General features: G+C 44.5%; 1 protein-coding gene across 2 annotated transcripts in view; it reads right to left on the bottom strand.

Annotated features, from left to right (window-relative positions):
- STAMBPL1 (STAM binding protein like 1) overlaps positions 1-3,366 on the bottom strand; it is a 49,407-nt gene extending 46,041 nt beyond the window's left edge. The window contains exon 1 of one of the 2 annotated variants that reach the window (XM_028104511.2): positions 3,196-3,366. The gene's annotated coding sequence lies outside the window, so the exon portion shown is untranslated. Of the gene's footprint in view, positions 1-2,299; positions 2,427-3,195 lie in introns of those variants that run through there. The other variant, XM_028104512.2, reaches the window with a different exon arrangement.
- Between the last annotated feature and the right edge of the window lie 17,653 nt (positions 3,367-21,019).

A 21,019-nucleotide genomic window follows, 5' to 3' on the forward strand; every position in this document is an offset into this window, starting at 1 on the left:
AACAAATATTTATTAAGCAGAGGTAATCCATTAGCCTAAGGGACCACAAACTGACTCACATATTCTCAAGGATGACCATGAGTCATTTCTCATAGTTTCAACCCAACTTACTTACAAATCCCTCACAGTGTTGAGAAAAAAAAAATGCTAGCCTTGGACAGAATCATAAACCCAGAGGATTAAAATGAGGTCTAATTGGTAAATGTATCCTTCCAGGTAGGCAGCTGGGATTCCTGGGCACCTCTCACATTCCTCCTGCCCCCTCACATTTCCAGCAAGAAGTACCAGGCTTTTCTTCTCTGTAAAAGGCAACCTCACTTCCGGGATTGTAGCTGTAAGTAGGCTCGGGAAGGGTCCTTAAAGGAGGAATATGAACCAAGCTGTGTTAAGTCCTATGTGCTGAAAGTAAAAAGAGGTAGCTATTATTAACAATTCCCTAACTATTTTTATCTGTCTTTTCAGGAGCCAACCCCAGACACATTCTCCTCTCCAAGAGAAACTTGTCTGGGGAAGATACGCTGGGGCCATGATTCTGCCATTTCTTCCTCCAAGCCTCTCACTGGTAATGGGTCCTACCAAAAGGCCCAAGAGTAGGTAAGAAACTGGCCCCCGGAAGCTGGCAATATGAATAAAGGGCTAGGATTCTCTGCCTGATCATCTGAATGGTGCTTATTTCACGAAGGAGTATAAAAAAGCACATTTCTTCTTAAAATTCCCAAGAACCAGCTCATACAGAAAAGACAGCTGAAGTACACGCAAAAACAGATTTCTGAGGGGCAAACTATTTGCTGTCTATATGCTTGGACAGAAAACAAGAACCCATTCATTTTCTAGGTAGATTCCAGTAACATTTCATGTCTTGGAATGAAGATGCTGCAATGGAGAAAATGGGAAACAAGGGGAGCGTCTTTCTCAAAGGCACTAACCTGAATTAAAAAGAAACAGCCTGGGTGGCTCAGTGGTTAAGCGTCTGCCTTCGGCTCAGGTCATGATCCCGGGGTCCCAGGATCGAGCCCCGCATCGGGCTCCCCGCTCCGCGGGAAGCCTGCTTCTCCCTCTCCCACTCCCCCTGCTTATGTTCCTGCTCTCACTGTCTCTCTCTGTCAAATAAATAAACAAAATCCTTAAAAAAAAAAAAAGAAACAAATATTTAGAGGGCAGCTACACAATGCCTACAAGACTGCCAACCGAAACGAGGGCTGGAAAGAAACAGAACACAGTGGCTTAATCTCTGTGTAAAACCACCAGAGAAAAAGTAATTCCTCCCCTCCCCCCACCCCGCCCCCAATCTTGGAACAGGAAATCAAACATCCAGGTGTAATTTAACGGCTGGAACAAATCTGCCATATTGACCTTGACAGGGCCTTGAATCATGAGAGCGTAAATCCGCACCCTAGATAGCCACGATCATTTTGGACAGCCCCAAAACCCAGGACTTCGTTTCATTCTCAGTGATTAGCAGGATGTTTGGAAAGCAGGGTGATCGCTGGGGCTTACTTTGAAAGATGTCTGTTGTACTTACATCAAACACTGATTTCCAGAAAGCCATCCCTCCCCCCACGCCAACCAAACACGAGACTTTCTTCAATCCTCTCGATCCGGTTCTGTTTGCTAAACAACTTATTACTTATACAACTTTATTTTTTTTTTTTTCCTTCTCAGTAATTAGAGCACCTTAGGCGCTTGGATCCGCAGCGGGGGTTGTTTTAGAGAGTTTAGGAAAATTATGTCTCAGCCACATTCCACTTCCTTTGTCGACTTCATTAAAAGGCTTTGGTTAAGGCTTCAATGATCCAGGTGAGGGGACGTGTCTTAGAGTCGCTCAGAGAAGGCACAAAATCAAACACCATCTAGAAAGGCGCGCCGCTCGTCCTGCAGGGGTGAGGGTCTGTTTGTGCAGCGCGCCCCAGAAGCAGAGCCGTGGTCCTCCGGGACGCCGGACCCTCCCCCAGGCTGCATCCCCAGTGGGAATCAGAAGCACACTCGCAGAGGTCGCCGCCGGAGTCCCGCCCCGCCACCGGGAGTCACGGCTTCCTGCCTTCCCCATCAAGGTGAACGCAACCCCTAGGGGCCGGCGGGGGCCGCGCCCCGGCAGCGCGGCGCAGGCGGCCGCTCGCAGGACCGCCAGGAAGGAAGTGAGCCCCGGCAGCGCGCCTTTTCTCCCCGCCCAGCAAAGCCCGGGACCGGACGCCGCGGGCGGGAAAGGGGCCCGCGGGCACCTGCCCCACCCCCCCGCCGGCATGCACTCGCGCCCCGGGCCGGAGCGCCCTCACACTCACCCACGCGCGCGTCCACTCACCAGCAGCCCCTGGTGTCCGGAGCCCGCGTGGGACGGCGGCTGCGGCGGCTGTCCCCGCGCCTGCCCTGTGGCCTTGGCATCCGTCTGGCCGCTGCAGCACGGGCCGCGGTGGCTTTTGCTGGAAGGGCCTGCAGCCGGGTGATGTGCCCCCCCCCCCGACCCCCCCCCCTTCCCCCCGGTGAGGAGCGCCCGCTCGCCGGCCTTGGCCGTGCGGTCGCCGCTTCTCCGCCGCGCCCCGCTCTCCTCCGCCGCCGCCGCCCCTCGGCGGCCGCGCTGCCCAGAAGCCGCGCCGAGCAGGTCCCTGGGGAACCCACGCGCAGGCCGGCCGCCGCGAGCCTGCAGCCGGCCCCCCCGCCGCCGCCGCCGCCGCCGCCGCCGCCGCCGCCGCGCTGGTCCCGGCCTCCCCGGCCCCGGGGCCCTGGGCGCCGCCTCCGCCCCTGCCTCCTCCCCTCCTCCGCGGCGGCGGCTCCCGCATAATGCAGAGAAAGCTCGCGGGTGGCAGGCAGCGAGTCCCCGGGGCGGGCCTAGGGCGCCGGTGAAACCACCCGCGGCCACTTTCTCCTCCGAAACGCTGCGCGTCCCCTCCCCAGCCCGAACCCCTGGGGCTCGCTTGTGCGCCACCGTGGGCTTCACCCAGGTGGCCCCGAGGGGGTGCCCTTTGAACGCTGCGGGGTACGCGCGCCCTGTGCAGCTGGACGTGACCTTGACCCTCGCACGGGAGTCCGAGGAAGGCTGGCGCGTGGGTGGAAACCCCACTTAGTCCTCGTGTTAGGAATTCTGCCTGGAGGGTCATCCATAGCTCACCCCCACCGTGAAACGCGTTAGTCCTCTTCCTTCCCCACCCCCCCCACCCCCCACTGCTTCGCGCACCCGGGTAACGCGGACGAGTCAGCTACCTTCTGGGTACCGTGTTATTATCCTGTGCGGCGTTTTTTAGTATGGTCCTGGCACCGTGTCCGGCACGATCAGCGTGAAATCTTCTTTCATCCTCTCCACAGCCTTATGAAAAGTGCTCTCACGTTTCCCCTGATTGCGACCCGGAGAAGTAATTTGTCCCTGGTTACCCACTTAGAAAGTAGTACGAGTTAAGATTTAAATTCTGATCTGACGTCACTACACGGTATTTCTTTCTGTCGGCCCGGCAGATTCTATGAATTTATAAACATTTTATAAACACTGCTCCTGCTGGAAGAAACACAGACACTGTTCTACTTTTCCCGAATTTGGGGAGGAGGTTATTGCCAGGAGAAGTGATTGCAGAGACAGGTAGTGAAACACTGGCTTTTCCTAATCTCCTTTTCTTGGGGAGACCAAACTTCCAGCCCTGCCTCTGGCCCCAGCTGAGCTGCTGGGCCTCAGGCATGCCCCACCTTCTTAGGCCTCAATTCCCTGTTTCGGTTTTGGAAAATGAAGAAGTTTGATTCTTGGAGGCGGCCTGTAGCCCTGATTTTGGAAAAGCCATGGTGTCATTGTTTTTCTCATTTTGAATTTAGTTCCAAATTTTAAAGTCAGGAAATTTCACAAAAACGCAGACTCTTGGTGTGTTCTGAGAAGTCGAAAGAATTGGCAACGCTTGGTTCATGGTGGGTTCTAGCAACCATCAGCTGGAGCCAAGTCAGAGGTGTCCCGCTCACCCTGGGATGATGCTCTTCAGTTTTCCACAGCCCCCACCACGCCCGTATGCCTCACCCCACTGCCGTTTGAAGACAGGATAGACATTTGAGTTTGCAGTTCTGGACTGTATTATCTCATGACCGGCTAGACAATCTAAAAATTCAGCTGTAATTAAGAAGATTAACCAGATGCCTAAAAAATATTACGAAACAAAGAATTTTACATAAATATTTATAGTGGTCATTGATCAAGGTCTTGCTACCTAGAATCCAAATGATCATAAAAGCCAAAATGGCCCAGTACTCACTGTCTGCACCCCCTAGCATCCCCGGCACCATCATGTGACCTCAGTTCAGCCCATCAGAGATTCCTATCCAGGTCTTTGAATCCAGAGTCTGACTCAAACAGGAGACATTTTAGAAATAATGTCATTATCTAGGAAGTGATGTTTGTGCTCATAAGCAGCCGTGCTAGAGGTAATAGACATGTCCAGTGGCAACACCAAGCGGTGTCCTACGTGGACTGGGTGACATGTTCTGATTCCAACCACCCTACCTGTTTGATGAACCTGATGCTCCAGCCTTCCTGTCTGTTTTGGTGTGCTACCTGCTGGCCTTCCAAGACATTTCTCTTCTGATTAAGTGATCAAGATTGGTTTCAGTGTTGGCCACCAAAACTCCGATCCAGTGACTTTTGGGATGATCCGGGTCTGCCTCCCTTTCACTAATTGAATTAATGAAAAGTGGGCACAAGTGTCTTTATTCAACTTTTATCTTGGAATTTTAAAGTGTTCTATAATTTTACCTGCACTTTTTGTTTTTAAATATTTTATTTATTTCTTTGAGAGAGAGACAGAGAGAGCAGGAGGCAGAGGAGGGGCAGAGGGAGAGGGACAAGCAGACCGCCCCCTCTGCCCCCCCCCCACTGAATCGGGCTGATTCCCAACCCCGAGATCAGAATCGGGACCAGCCAGAGCAGAAGTCAGATGCTCAACCCCCTGAGCCACCCAGGTGCCCCTCTACTGGCACTTTGAAAAGATTTTATTTTACGGTGAGCCCAATATGCAATTTTTTTTAAAAAAGATAGGATTTGTTTCCTTTATTAATCATGTTAGCAAGGATCATGTGTAAATAAACATTGCCCTCAATACTGGTGAGGGTGCAATGAAATGAGCCCCCTCCTCTGGTGGTGTAATCTTGATACTGCCAAGGAAAGGAAGTTGTCAGTATGTTAACAGAAGCTGTGAAATGTAGCCTTCCCTGCAAGTAATTCTACCTCCAGGAAGGAACTGGTCCTAAGGAAATCTGAAATGAGAAATAAGAATTCTCCATTGAGATATTTATCATCAACTCTAGGCATTAAAAAGTTAGGTTTATGATGAATTTTAAATAACATTGAAGCTGCTCGTGATCCAATGTTAAACAAATCAGGATATAAAATGGTGTCCACATATAATCTCAACTCGGTGAAACCACAGGGGAAAAATATCTAGAATTTATTCAAATTACCCCTAGAGATTAGCTATGGGCAATTATACTTGCCTTCTTTACACTTTACTATAATTTTAATATCCTATAAGGGGCATGCCTTCCTCTTATTTAGGAAAAAAAGATTATTTAATAATTACAAACACACAGAATTGGTAGCCAGAAAAATATGAGGTTCTGTTTATCACAGTGCCTCGTTCATAATGGGTACGTAATCAATATTTAAGAACGGAGGTAGAAAGAAGGGAGGGAGGGACGAAGGGAGTGGGGGGGGTCACACTGTTTCACAAAGAATGATGAATTAAGGGATTGTGATTCCCCTGTCATTTGCTTAGTTATGGCATATATAGAAATAAGACAGCGCATTCTGAATTGCTTTATGTTTAAGAGTTTATTTGAGAGAGAGAGAGAGAGAGAGAGAGAGAGCACAAACGGGGGGAGCAGCAGAGGCAGAGGGAGAAGCAGACTCTCCCCGATGAGCAGGGACCCTGATGCAGGACTCGATCCCAGGACCCCGGGATCATGACCTGAGCCGAAGGCAGACGCTTAACCGACTGAGCCACCCAGGCGCCCCCTAAATTGCTTTATTAAGTAATACTGCATTTGAGTGGTTCCCAGCTGTGGCATGTGGCAAAACATTGAATATCTTTCTCATTGGAGGAGTAACATGGAGCCAGCACTCAGACTTTTTCCTGTCCCAGGGCAGGAGGTCTGAGACAGATCTGGGGTGGAAGAACCACAGGGTATTGGTGTTCAAGACAAAGAGGCCCCTTTTGCCTCTGATTGGCCGCTACACGGAGGACCGCCCCTCTCTCTGGGGCCCCAAAAGTCCAAGAGTTTGGAACAATCTCTAATCGCCACATCTGTTGACATCCTAGGGGAATCTTATTTGTTGGCACTCACAGTACGAAGATTTAAGTGTGCAGGCTTGAATTTACATAAGTCAGGAGACCAAAATTAACATTTGTGCACACTCCTGTAATTGTTTGGTGTTTGCACATAAAGTGACAGTCCCTGGCGTAATAACTGCCCTCACCCGGGGTCCTTGCTGAGTCCAGATGGACTAGAGTCCTTGTTCTTTGTTTAGAATTTCCTGGCTCTGGATTATCTTTAAAGTCAAGGGAAAAACAAAAACTCTAATACCCTGTTGATTCTACAGGAAGTGGTATTCATCTCAGAGATTATGTGCTTAAAAGCCTGTACCTTAAAAACGTGTGTTCTTAAAATTAAGGGTTTGCTGTTGTTCAGTCCAATAGTTCTCAAAGTTTGGCTCAGTGACCCTGGAAATCCTTTCAGACGGATTTCAAGATCAAACCATTTTCATAAACACGTGAATACATCATTTGAATTGTTCGCTCTCTTTCTCTCATGGCTTGCGGTGGAACTTTCCAGAGCTACATGTATGATATTCACCACAGCTAGAACACAAACCCGGGCAGGAGAATGCAGCCGGATGTCTGAAGCCAGATGTGAAAGAGATTTCTAAAATTATACAACAATGCCAGATTTCTCACCAATCTTTGTTTTGTTTGGGAAAATATAGTTCTATTGTAATAAAAATGACATATTTCGCTTCCCATGTGATCACCTTCTTATTTTTTAATAAACTGATATTTAAAATTTTTTAATTTTATTTTCTAATGCAATACAAATGGGTAGTTAAAAGTCCCATAAACAAAAGCTGTCTGGAGTCCTCGAAAGTTTTTAAGATCATTTGAAGAGTGTCAAAAAGTCCCCAGGCCAAAAAGTTTGCAAGCCACTGGTCTAGGCTATTACGGAGCTGGTAAGTTCTAAATGACCTATTCTTCATTTGAGGAATTTCTTCATAACTAGTCCGTGTCACAGAACGCAGGACTTAAGTGCACCAAACACAGAAACAGGAGGCACATCTGACTTTTTCCATTTGTGAGATTTATTTTAGTGCTCCCTTCCTGTTTGTTACTCTAGGCTCGGATTACTTCGCGATCACTATGTTCCCGTAGCCTGTACACTGGATGAGCCTTCAAAATTCCTGCAACTGTGTCTTCGCCTACCATCTATCTTCCTGAGCCTAGTTTCCCCCTGGAAACATGGGAATGGTGGCTCCGGATAGTTCTTGAGGTTTGTCATGAAGCTAATGAATATGCAAGCATTTTGCAAACTCGCATGTGCTTTGTAGAGAGACTTGCTACCATCAAACATTTCAACACCCAGGCAGACATGTGGTGAAAATGTAAGTTCTCTCTTCAGCTGATATTATTTGATCCCTTGGATTGAGGCCCATGAGATGTTGGTGAATGTAAGACAAGTATTAATAGGGGCACCTGGCTGGCTCAGTGGGGAAAGCCTGCAGCTCTTGATCTTGGGGTTGTGAGTTCTAGCCCCCCGTTGGGTGGAGAGCTTACTTAAAAAAGTATTAATAGTGTTTGGGGTATTGTTAGACTTTTTTCTACAGACCTTTTTTTACAGGCTTGTTTGCAGTTATGAAGGATGTGTGGGGAAGGACAGAAAGGGAGAAGGGGGGGAGCCATAGAACAGCATCTGACCTGCACCGTCAAAACATAATCCTGTAACAGTCACACCTCCCCTGGGACTGCTCCCATGCAGGAGAAATCCTTCCATGGTAGGCTTTAACTATTATTTAACAGCTATTCAGTAGGTTCGGCTGGCATCCCTTTGAAACACGGAAGATGGCATGTGATATTGGTTCTTTACATTTAAAATCTCTTTGGTCAGCAGAGAAAGAAGCTATCTTCTGTTTATAGAAAAAAAAAAGGGAAGGGAGGGTGCCAGTAAAGTTTTTGCCGGGGTGAATAATACTATTTTAAAATACAATTCGTAAATTTGTGGCTCTATAAGCAAAGACATGACCTTTTCCAAGGACAAATAGTAAAAATAGCAGATCTGTAAATATATATTGGGGCACATGCTCCAGGGCTTAAAACTCAGGCTCATAAGGTAGATAATACTTAGGTCTGAGCCTGCTCAGGCTGCCCTCACAAAATACCACAGACTGGGTGGCTATGAACAACAGAAATTTTTTCTCACTGCCTGGAGACTGGAAGTCACGGTCAAGGGGCTGGCTGATTCTTTTCCTACTGGGAGCTCTCCTCCTGGTTTGCGGATGCTCCCATTCTTGCTGTGCACTCACATGGGAGAGGGCGGGGGGAGATCTCTCTCTTCCTCTTTTTTTTTAATATTTTATTTAACTTCTTTTTTTTAAGATCTACTTATTTATTTTAGAGAAAGAGAGAGAGAAAGCATGCCAGCAGGGGGGAAGGGCAGGAAGAGAGGGAGAGAATCTCAAGCAGGCTCCCTGCTAAGCATGGAGCCTCTTGTGGGGCTTGATCTCACAACACTGAGATCATGACCTGAGCCGGAACCAAGAGTCCAACCCTTAACTGATTGAGCCACCCAGGCGCCCCAGATTTTATTTTATTTTTAAGTAATCTCTATACCCAGTGTGGGGCTCAAACCCACAACCTCGAGATTAAGAGTCACATGGTCCACAGACTGAGCCAGCCAAGTGCCCCATCTCCTCCTCTTCTTATAAGGCCGCCAACCCTATAGCATCAGGACCCCAATCTCATGACCTTATTTAACCTCAATTACCTCCTGTAATCCTGTCTCCAAATATAGTCACATTGGGGGTTAGACCATCAATATGTGAAATTGGGGGAGGGGGGGCTGAATTCAGTCCATAGAACTTATTTGCCATTTAAACTTAAGTACAAAATAAACCATGAATGAAACCGCATAGTTTCCTATGAGTCTCTTAGAGACTACAGGATTCTTTGTACTCCAAGGGACAAAATACTCATGAGTACATCATGGCACACAGTGATTTGTTCAGTTTCTCTGATTAAATGTCAAAACTTTGCCATCATAGGTCACTCTGTCATAGCATGACTTATGTTTTAAGAGTCTCGAATAAACAAGGAAATACCCTCTCCTCTGGAGAGAGAAGGGGGAAATTCTAAAAGCTTGTTAATACTGCCTTTCTCTGACTTAATGGTTTTTTTTTTTTTATCAGAAAAATCTATCATTCTTTGAGGTGAGAGATAGAGTGCATTCTGGACAAGTGGAATCTTCAATTTTTCAAATCAGAAGGTACCACAGATATCCGCTGGTCCAACCTCCTGACTTCACAGAAGAGGAAACGGAAATCTTAGAAGGTGGTGTTAAGTTGTCAAGGTCACTGAGGACTCCACACAGCTCTTCCATTATAGTTGGGAAATGCTCAACGTTTGGCGTTGATTAATGGGATTAGCTCTCCACCAGCTAGTGTGATTAGATTTTACCTTTACTGATTGTACATACTTTCCCAGGCTTGATACCAATGGATTCTCTTCACAACCCTGTTAAAGGAAGGCCTTGTGTTAGGGCAAAGGTGGAAGGCTTGTGTTTTTAGAAATGGTACACAGAAGGGCGTGGGGAGAAGATTGCCAATCTGCAAACCACGGGACAATAAAGGTCAAGGTTAAAGTGGGACTCAGATGCCACCTAGAAACAGATGGGCATCTGTTACATATCATGAAGGGCTAAGTGAATTTGTGGAAGTGGACTATTAGGTGGCAGAGGAGTTGATCCCAAAGAATGGGGGTACTTCTATTTGGACGGATTGGACTTCAAAGGCAAGTCGATTAATTCTCCCAAGCCCCAGTTTCTTAAGTAATAAATACAGTACAACTCTTATGAAGAGTAAGTGAAATCACATCTAGAAAGCATGTAGCGCTGTGTCTCGCATGGGGAGGGATGCACAAAAGTTTCCGAGTCAAGCAATAATGGAGGCTGGAGTAAGACAGCAAAGAGCCAGATGGAAATGCCATGAAATGAAGCTTGAGATGTAGAATTAGGGGTCCTCTGCTGAGGAGTGATAAGTACAACCCAGAAGATGGAGGAAAGCCTCAAGGACAGTGAATGGGAAAGGCCTGAGCACCAAAGACTGAGTCTCAACAAATGTGCACATGTCCTGGGCAGCAGCAGGCAGAGGGCCCTTGCCCCGGGTCACAGGGAATCGGTGAGTGTTGGGGCAGGACTGGGATGCCAGCCATGGACCAGTTATCCCAATGGGAGGCAAGAGACAGATGAGCAGTCAGGGGGCCCTCAGAGCCTGGCAGCTTCTGCCGGCAAGGTAGGGCAGCAGAAGGAAGGAGCTGGTAGAAAGAAGGTGAAAGACTGTGGAATACGGAAAGGCATAAGGAAAAGAGTAAGATCCTGAAGGAGTCGGGACGGGCTGAGATGAGTAATACAGGTGCGAGGACTCGTTTTCAAGGGAAGAAGACCAAACTTGAGTCATGTTCTACTACTTTGTAACACTGCCTTAGCAGGCTTTTGCATTCAAAGAAATATCCATTCAGCCTCCAAACTTTATTTTATTTTTTTTTTAGTTTTTAAAGATTTTATTTATTTATTTAGAGTGGGGTGGGGGCAGATGCAGGGCTCGATCTCACAACCCTGAGATCCTGGCCTGAACTGAAATCAGGGGGCAGAGGCTTCGCTCACTGAGCCACGCAGGCGCCCCAGCATCCGTGCTGTGTGTGTCACAAAAATGCCGAAAGGGTTGTTTTCACAATATTAGGTTTTTTTTCTTATTCTTAGTGTCTTATAAAGGGCAGTCACTCTAAGGTTTTTGTTGTGTTCCTCTTCCTTCTCTTCATTTTAAATCTGTAAGTCTTCCTAGACTCTTTCTACTGATGTATTCTCACATTACCCAGATTCCTTCCAAGGAAAGAGAAACCAGGATTAACCTAGCAAGCAAGGGTCCTTTCAGGACCTCCCATTACCTCTCCGACTCTGAGAAGATGGTGGAAGCCTGAGAACACATACGAACTTATATCTTTGTCACACACAATTCATCTGAGACACAAGGAAAGGATGAAAAGTATGGACTCAAAAATACATCCTATCCATCCCCAAATGAAGTTCTTTTATTTGATATTCCATAAGGTAGAGGTGCTTCTGGGAGTCAAGGGTTGTCTTGACTTGACAAATATAAAAATTCAACAGTCATCTGAACTCAACCGAACAGCAGTTATTGACCTCATAGCACTGGAATTTACGTCTCAAGGTGGGATATTTAGGGAGATAAGGTTTGAGTGGATGACACTTTATAGTATCTTGGTCCAGGGCTTTCCTCTGTACTTGGACCATTTAGCATCAAGAACATGAGCCATGTCTTTAGCAAGTGAGTCTATACCTGAGAGAGCCTGTTAACTAGATCAGTTAAGAGAATGAGTTTAGAGTGAGACAGACTTGGTTGGAGTCTTGGTTCTAGCACTTTGCAGCCACCCTGTGACCTTTGAGCTGTTAAATTAACTCCTCTGAATTTCAGTTTTCCCATCTAGAAAACAGGGATTGTAAGGGGCGTCTGGGTGGCTCAGTCGGTTGGGCATCTGACTCTTAATTTCAGCCCAGTGTCATGACCTCAGGGTTGGGAGACCAAGCCCCATGTCAAGCTCTGTGCTGAGCACAGAGTCGGCTTGAGATTCTCTCCCTCTGCCCCTCCCCCTGCTCAGGATCTCTCTCTCTCTCTCTTTCTCTCAAATTCTCAAATAAATAAATAAATAAATAAATAAATAAAATCTTAAAAAACAAACAGATAGTAATACTATTTCATGGGGAGTTTGTTGAGTATTCGCTGATCTGGCAAACTCAAATGCTCAGCACGGTGATCAGCACCCCGTGGGCCCTCAATAAAGAGTCATCATTACGGCTAGCAGTAAAAGAGAACTTCTGATTAGTAAGTCAGTCAGATGGGTAGAGTCAGCTGGTGAGACATCCCTGAGCTGTCCTGCAAGTTCATTAGCCACACGGTGAAACAAAGCAATGTGCATTGGGGGAGGAGCAGAAAGGAGGAGACAGAATCTGTCTTCGCACTTACGGGCCATTTCACATGCAGATATCCAAGCTGCCTTTCCTGGAAAATGCTGTGCTCTGCTTAGAAGCCCAGGTTACTCTTTCAACCCCCATGTCAGAGCCAAAAAGAGATTGTCTGCAACGCAGACTAGACTCAGGAGACAAAAGGCATCTTTCAGCAGATGTTTCATTAAGCTCTGACTTAGCTTGATTAAAATCTATATTGACCTAGCCTAAGGAAGTTGTTGCAAGAGAAATAACATCCCCTAGCTTTATGTCAGTGCCTAGAGAATGATTTCAATTCCAGAAGTGCTTGGGTGATGGGGAACGAACGGATTTGTGTGGGATCTTTAGTTTCCTCTCTTCCTTTTGTAATTTTTCTAATTGTGTTATTTTTCCAACCTTTCTGCCAAGAACATCTATTACTTGCATAATAGTACAAATTGAAAGTTATGAAGGAACTATATCTCCCATCTTACTAACACACAAGTGTGAAAAGCCAGTGTGAAAGGGCAGTCAGGCTACCGTGTTCAAGAGGATTTGGGGAGGGGAAGACCTGGAGGCAAGCGTCTGGGCATAAAGTGGTAAAACTTTGAGTTTATCTCCAATATGTTCTTTTTTTCTCTCGTCGCCTGTTCCCATCTTCCTGTTCACTGAAAAAAAAAAATATTTTTTTCGTTGTGGAAAGACAGAGATTTCTGATGCTACCAGAGGGGTGGGTTAGGAGGTCAAGGCTTTGCTTTAGGAGACAGACCTGATTGCTCTGAGGTTTTATAAAAAAGCTAAGGCCCTCCGGTGATTCTTCTGATAAGGGGATCGAAGATATGCCTCCCAACACTCTGCTTTAAACTACGAACCCCTGGTGGGTGTTTTGCAGGATAAGTCTGGGTGAGACCTGGAGATCTGGCTTAAAAAAAGCTGGTATCACATCTGCTTCCCTCTTTATGACGATGCGAATATTCTTTCCCTCTAGCCCAGGCTTTCGGATATAGGATACCATTTGTGATGGCTAATTTTATGTGTCAAGTTGACTGGGCTTAGGGAAGTCCAGAGTTGGTAAAACATTATTTCTGGATGTGTCTGTGAGGATGTTTCTGGAAGAGATTAGCATTTGAATTGGTAGACTGAGTAAAGAAGATCATTCTCCCCAGGGTAGGTGGGCACTCCCCACCCCATCCACTGAGGGCCTGAATACAACAAAAAGGTAGAGGAAGGGCCAACTTGCTCTCTGTTTGAGCTGGGACATCTGTCTTCTTCTGCCCTCAGACATAGGCTCCCCTGGTTCTCAGGCCTTTGGGCCCAGCCTGGAACTACACCATCAACTTTCCTGCGCCTCCAGCTTACAGATGGTGAGGCCCCTCAGCCTCATAATCATGTGAGGCAATCCTTCCTAATATGTCTCTCTGTACATATGTCTGTATTTACTCCATTGGTTCTGCTTCTCTGGAGAACCCTGACTGATAACACCATTCAACCAATTACCCAACCAACGTTTTGAGGCAAACAGCCAACTGTTTGCTTCTTCTTCTTATAAAACTTGAATATCTCTAAAATAGAGATCTCGAAGAGGAAAATAAAAACCATCCGTGATCTTACTATCCAAGGACAACCAACATCTTGGCATATTTGCTGTTGGATTCATCTGCACAGGCAAACACACACACACGTATTTATGTGTGTGTGTGCATGCCATATATAGCTCTATGTGTTTATTTTACTAAATAAATATTAGAGTATACATGCTCCTAAATAACCTTCCTTTTTTCTCTTAATGTGTGGTGAACATTCCCCACATCTTTAAATATATTCTTATTTTTTAAAGTTTTATCTTTACTTATTTATTTGGGAGAGCACTCATGAGTGGGGTGGGGGAAGAGAAAGGGAGGGAGAGGGACAAACAGACTCTGCACTGAACAGAGAGCCCCATGCAGGGCTCAATCTCAGGACCCTGAGATCACCACCTGAACCAAGAGTCAGACGCTTAACCAAGTGAGCCCCCCAGGCACCCCTTTAAATATACGATATAATTTTTTACAATATAATTTTTGCATCCAACTGCATCAGCCCCACAGATTTCCACTGGGTGACTTCTAAATGCCTAGCACTGAGGCGGATGCTACAGGAGTCCTGGCTCTGTCACTTGCAAGCTCCTTAAGATAAGCTACTGAACTTCTCTAAGTCTCAGATGGTAACAGTGTCTAGTTTAATGTCTGTGGGATGATTAACTAAGACAATGCATTTAAGGTATGGTTCATGGCATGCAATAAACCCTCGGCCAAGATTCAATAACATTGTTATCATTTTTTAAAAGATTTTATTTATTTACTTTTGCGAGAGAGAGCGAGAGAGAGAGAGACAGAGTGCGAGAGAGAGACAGTGAGCATGAGCAGGAAGAGGAGCAGAGGGAGAGGGAGAAGCAGGCTCCCCACTGAGCAGGGGGCCCGAGGCGGGGCTCGATGCCAGGACCCTGGGACCATGACCTGAGCTGAAGGCAGATCCCAGGACCCTGGGATCACGACCTGAGTAGAAAGCAGATGCTTAACCTACTGTGCCACACAGGCACACCATTGTTATCTTTTAAAACAATGCTTGTCTTGACAATTTTCAGTGACATCTGTCATCCCGATCCTGCATGGCTGGTCCATTTCCCAGTAGGAATTCCTGTATACTTTTCTCTTCTTGCAGCTGACATAGATCCTGGGTGCATTAGTGACCATGTTGGTCTAGAAAGTTCCAGCCCAGCGTTTGCTTACATCATTTAGAACACGTAAGTCTAACTTTACATGTCATCATAGCCGCATGCACTTTACTCCCTACCATCCCAGCCAAACCTTCATGTGACTCTGTATATGAAAATGAAAAATAAACTTGCAGGCAACTTAAAATCTGAAAACTGCCTCCTAAAACCATTAACTTTCCTCACCACTTGGGAAAGAAGGGGGAACGTTTTTAGAAGCAGTGGCATGTTAAGAAAAAGAAGCCATGATAAACAGCTAAGTGGAAAAATAACCAAGATGTAAATGAGATATATACTTTCATTTAAATCGTAAAAATATGCACGCAGTGAGAAATGAGTGTCTGGAAAAAAAATACATGTAGGCATTGAGAGCAAATACTCTTTGGATGACTTTTTAAAAACTAGTTCCTTTATTTTCCAATAAAAAAATAAAAGCAAGTATTACTTTACTGCTTCAAAATAAATCTAACAAATGGCATGTTTTTAAAAGAAACAAAAAGGGCATCAAAACTTACAGCACGTGAAATTTCCTTCCTTCATTGAAAATTGAGCAGTAAACTAGAAACGACCCTTCAGCCCCTTTCCACTCCAGCAGCTTATGAGTCCTTAAAATAAGAGGGACAAGGACTTGATATGTAATTAACATGAAATATGCAGTTAAAATACAATCAAGGTAGCTGATCGTAGAGGCAAGATGATGCAATATATACACTCCATCTTGGAAAACTGCTAGAAAAGTATTCTTTACTATCAGGACAATGCAAAAATGATAACAGTTTCAGACATGAAAACCAATATCAAATTACGAACTGTTTGGGAGACAATCCTTCAAGAAATATTAGAACTCAGGTCCTTATCCAACAACCCATGAAGAAAAACTGTATCTTGCAAGAACCGTGAGACACTATGCTAGGAAGCTCTGTCTTGCAGAACACAATTAACAAATGTAGAAACTCATCAGTGGTGCTCATGAAGTTGAGTTTCTTTATAGCCTAGATTAAGACAAAATCTCCAGGGTCCTCGCAACTTGCAGGCCAGGGATCCAACACCTTCAGAAAGCATATGATCTGGGGATATAACCTCAGGTCTAGGACATTTGGGTGGTACAGATCCCACTTCGTTGTTCTTTAAGACTGGACTCAGGAGAGATCTTACACCTGCCTTTGGTGGATGAGAAGGCAGATGGTTTATCCAATATCTAAGAGATTAAATGAATCAACCAAAATAAAGGGCAAGAGATGGGTATGGATAGGCATTTTCCAGTGAAAAGTCACTACTTCGCTTCATTAGTGTGTCAGTCAGGACAGACAGGTGTGAGTGAAAGAAGCTAAGCAGAAAATATTGGCCAGAGCTGGCTAACTCCAAATAGGTCCAGGAACTAGGTTTGTAGACAACGTAGCCAGGGCCAATGCTGGAAATAATGCTGCAGAACTGGTCTGGTGAAAACACCACTGGCACCATGGTTCAGTTGAGTCACTGCAATTAACGCCTCCAATTTCCTCAACACTGGTTGTTGAACCCTGTGTTAGGAGACATTTCTCCATTGGTATCTTGCTTTTCTGCATGTCTTACAAGCAGAGGCCCTGGTTGCTGGTTTTCTAGACTATCCGTCAGGGATGATTGCATATGTCTTTTGGTTATTTGGATGTTTTCTTTGGAGAAATGTCTGCTCATGTCTTCTGCCCATTTCTTGACTAGACTATTTGTTCTTTGGGTGTTGAGTTTGATAAGTTCTTTATAGATTTTAGATACTAGCCCTTTATCTGATAAGATATTTGCAAATACCTTCTCCTGTTCTGTAGGTTGTTTTTTGTTGACTGTTTCCTTTGCTGTGCAAAAGCTTTTTATCTTGATGAAGTCCCAATAGTTCATTTTTGCTTTTGTCTCCCTTGCCTTTGGAGATGTGTCTGCCAACGTGATGAAATGAGCACTGGGTGTTATACACAGCTGATGAATCACTGAAATCTACCTCTGAAACTAATAGTACACTCTATGTTAATTAATTGAATTTAAATCTAAAATTTTTTTTTAAAAGGATGCTTGCATGGCAAAAGTCTTGGAAAGTAAAAACAGTATTTCCCTACAGAGCAAAGGGGTAGACATGCTTACTGCCCATTATAAAGGATCCAGTATGTTCTCTTGTGTGTTCAGGTATCTATCTGGCTCATCTGCTCTGCTCCCGCAAGAACCTATTAGCCTGCAAGTAGGGCAAATTCTCATACCCTTTAGCTTTTGCACTTGCTGCTAGACTTGCTCCCATTGTTGTCTTTAGAAATGGGAGCCAGTCATTAGAACAGAAACAGCAGTCTCAGCTTTTTCTCTTCTGAGCTTCTAATTCTAAGCTCAGGTGGCAGATGTTTCTAATTGGTGGTCCTAGGTCATGTGATGCTTAAGGTAAAGGGAGTCTGGGAAATCCAATACTTGTTTTTCTACAGTTTCCATAGTGGGACAGTCTCCAAACATAGCTTGTTCAGGATGACAGGGGAAAAAAACACAGACAAATGTCCACTACATCAGTTGTTATTCTATATTTCCCAAATTGATACATTACAGAAATTCGTAGGACTTTGTCAAAGGCTAAATCCAAAGCCAGAGGTCTATAATATGCTTCAGGGAAAGACTTGAAATTCCATGGCTCCTAGCAGAGATGTTTGTGCTACTGGGCAAAAAATACACCAGATGGCACTCTAAGAAGTAATTGTACTTCTGCTTTCCCCTAACTTTGTTGGGTGCGCTTTTAGGGCATAGCAGAATCCTTCTAGGAAAAGAAGATCTATGTGGCCAGATTCCAGTTGTTCCTATCATATTTCTCAAATAAGATGGGTTTTCTGGCCATGGGTGATTCAGGGCTAGGAGGAAGCATGTGTTACAGGTGTCCAAGGCCTACGATGACAAGAGAGAGTGACTCAGTCACCACCACCTGGGGTGACAAAGAAAAGGCAGGACTGGAGATGGGAACGTTCTCTAAGAGGATGGTGGGCTGGTGGGAATGTGGAAGCAGTCCTGGGGGGAGAGGGTCCTAGAAAATCATATTTGTTGGAGGTTTTCGTCTATTCATTCTGTATGTTTAAGAGTAACATGCATGTAGAAACATGTGCAGGTAATAAGCTCAATTAATTATCCTAAAGTGAATATACCTGTGAAGTCATACCCCCAGATCAAGAAATAGAACTCTGCCAGTACCCAAAAACTCTCTCAAGTGCCTCCCAATGACCATTTCCTTCTCTTCCTCAAAGAGAGCCACTATTCTGATTCTAATATCTTATCAGTTTGCTCTTTTGAACTCTATAAAAATGGAATTGTATGTACATACTCTTTTGGGTCTAGCTTCTTCACTCAACATTATGGTTGTGGGATTCATCCATATGATTGCATGTAGCAGTAGTCTGTTCACTTGTATTTCTGTATAGTATTCCATTATATTACTGTATCAAATTTTATTTATCTATTCCAGAGCTCGTGGAGTCCAACTTTTGTCCATTGCAAATGCCACTTGAAATTTTTTTTATGTCTTTGGTATTTACATTTTGGTTAAGTATAATGTTAAGAGTAGAATTTTCTGGTCATAAGATATTCATGTGTAGAATTGCAGTAGTACTTCCAAAAAATTTTCCAGAGTGGCTGTAACAGTTTGCACTCCACCTGCACTGGGATTAAACTTTGAGGAACATCAAACCTCTGAAGATGAATGGAATCTTCCATCTTGGATCCTCAGACTTCTTTGTGTGATTAACCGATGTTGGGAAGAAAGGATTCTCTCTGCCATTCAAGGTCCTTCTAGCTGGAGTAAGACTCAAATTGACATTGACATGAGACAGGTTAACAGGAGAAAATCAAATTTAATTTTATGTGTATGTGGAATCCACACGGACATGGAAATTCCAAAGGCAAAATGAAGTATACATATGAGTTAGAACTGAGGGGGTAGGGGTCTGGGACTTGAAAGGGAAGGAATGCAATTCACAGGAAGATAAAAGAGCAAATGTTTATAAACAAATGCATTCTGGGCCCTTCAGAAACAACGTGATGTAGAGGACTTTGATCAAACAGCCCTTACTAGGTTCCTCCCTGGTTACCACACCTAGTTCATATCATAACATAGTTATCAATACTGATAGCTCTCTTACTGGAGCAAGTCCTCTGTCTGAATTATTTTGAGCGAGGAGGTAAAAGAGCTTTTCCCAAATCTGCTGGGTTTTGATTGCTTTTTAACTCAAAATGATCTTCATACCCAAGTGGCCCATCTGGGGTCTGCCTGCCCTTGGGCCCCGTGCTGAGTTTGTGGGCTGAATGTATGTATAAGAATGTCTCATATTTCTTAGCACCAGCTAAGTCACCTCCTTCTTTGCCAGATAGTTCTTTCCTACACCCACACTTTGTTTCTTCCTGAATCACTGACAAATTCCTGAGTATAGTCCCCTAAGGATCAGAATTATAAACTAAGAGTCAATATTTGGTTCAAATCATGTTCAAAAGCTCATGGAGAACTCAACTTGCTTGGCCACACCATAAATTTCCTTAGGGAATGTTTATTTTTTTCCCTCTAAGGAAATGCTTTTGCATATTTCTCTCTTTTTTACAGTTTCGAAGACACATTGAAATATGGATATCAGTTGGAAAACAGCATTTTTTACCATCTTCTACTTGGAGACATCACAGAGCCACAGTGAATATGGATACTTTTGTAACTTTTCTTCTACTTAATATTTTAAACATAAAATATGAAAAATATTGACTCCTATAGGTTTAACATTTTTCCTGTTGAAATTGCACAGGAAACCTGACACTAGCTCCTAGCTAATTCGGCTTTCTTGTTTGACCACCTACAAATAATGCTGCAAATGATGCTGTTTGCCTCTGGGCTAACGTCAGGAAGACCCACTCTGAGAAGGGAACATTCTCAGAATTACGGATTTATTTTCTGTGCCATTTATTTGGTCAGAGTCAATAATGCCCAAGTTGTAATGCAACAGGACAGTAGCTGGGCGAGTTGAACTTGAAAAAGGTCCGGAAATTCAAGCTCATAATGAGCAATCTGGAGCTTCAGTGGTCTAGGGATGTCTGGGGAGCCAAAATGAATCAAGGTCTGGAAATCAAGACACCATCATGGCAGCAAGAAGTCTACCTAGAGGAAGGCTTTTGGCTATGTTCTGCCACTTGCCACCTGCTGATTTTGAACAGATAAGTTTGCCTCTCAAAGTCTTAGTCTCCTCCTCAGTACAAATGGGGATAACAGTAGTAGTAGTTACGTAACATTACATAATAGTAATGAGTAGTGTCAACCTCATTGGGTGATTGCAAAAGAGCACTAATGTGGGTGAGGTCCCTCAGAGGTGCCCAGGGAATAGTAAACACTCAATAAATGCTAGCCATTATTTTTTATTATTATCTCGGGGAATTCCTATCCTCAATGTTTGAACTAGACAGCAAGTGTCAAGCACCTGGCAGACAGTGGGCCAGGGGAAGTGCTAAGTAAATGAGAGCTGTTATCATCGATACCAAAGAAATGTTAAGGTGGTCACAAAAAAATTATACTGAGGACTTTCTTGTAACAGGAAAGGGAGTCACTAAGTACCAGTAAAGGGCAAATGCAAGATGCAAATCATTGCACAACAAAAATCCCACTTTTTGCAAGTTAATTAACCAAGTGCATACACATCCATAGGAAGATTGGAAGGCTGTATACTAAAAGAGAGACCAGATAATATAATGGCTCTATGGACAGATTCTGGGGCCAAGTGTCCTGGGTTTTGACCGTCATGTTGCCATTTAAGAGTCATGTCACCCTGGCAAGCTACTTAAAGTCTCTGGGCCTCAGCTTCCTCATCTGTTAAATCATTGTTGGGTTTAATGTGGTCAAGGATTGTTGACCACATTAGAGGAGTTAATATATATAAACGGCTCAGACTACTCCCTGGAACACCAAGTGCCAACTATGTGTTTGATAATGCTATGGGTATGTGTTATGTCGGTGTGGCAAGATTCTTGGAAATCAGTTTCTTCTCTATTTCCCAAATTTAGAAGTTGTTTATTTTATTTATATAT

Source organism: Eumetopias jubatus, unplaced genomic scaffold (genome assembly GCF_037043125.1).
Source record: "Eumetopias jubatus isolate StellerSeaLion01/CBP00866 unplaced genomic scaffold, mEumJub1_p1.0 scaffold_17, whole genome shotgun sequence".
NCBI lineage: Eukaryota > Metazoa > Chordata > Mammalia > Carnivora > Otariidae > Eumetopias > Eumetopias jubatus.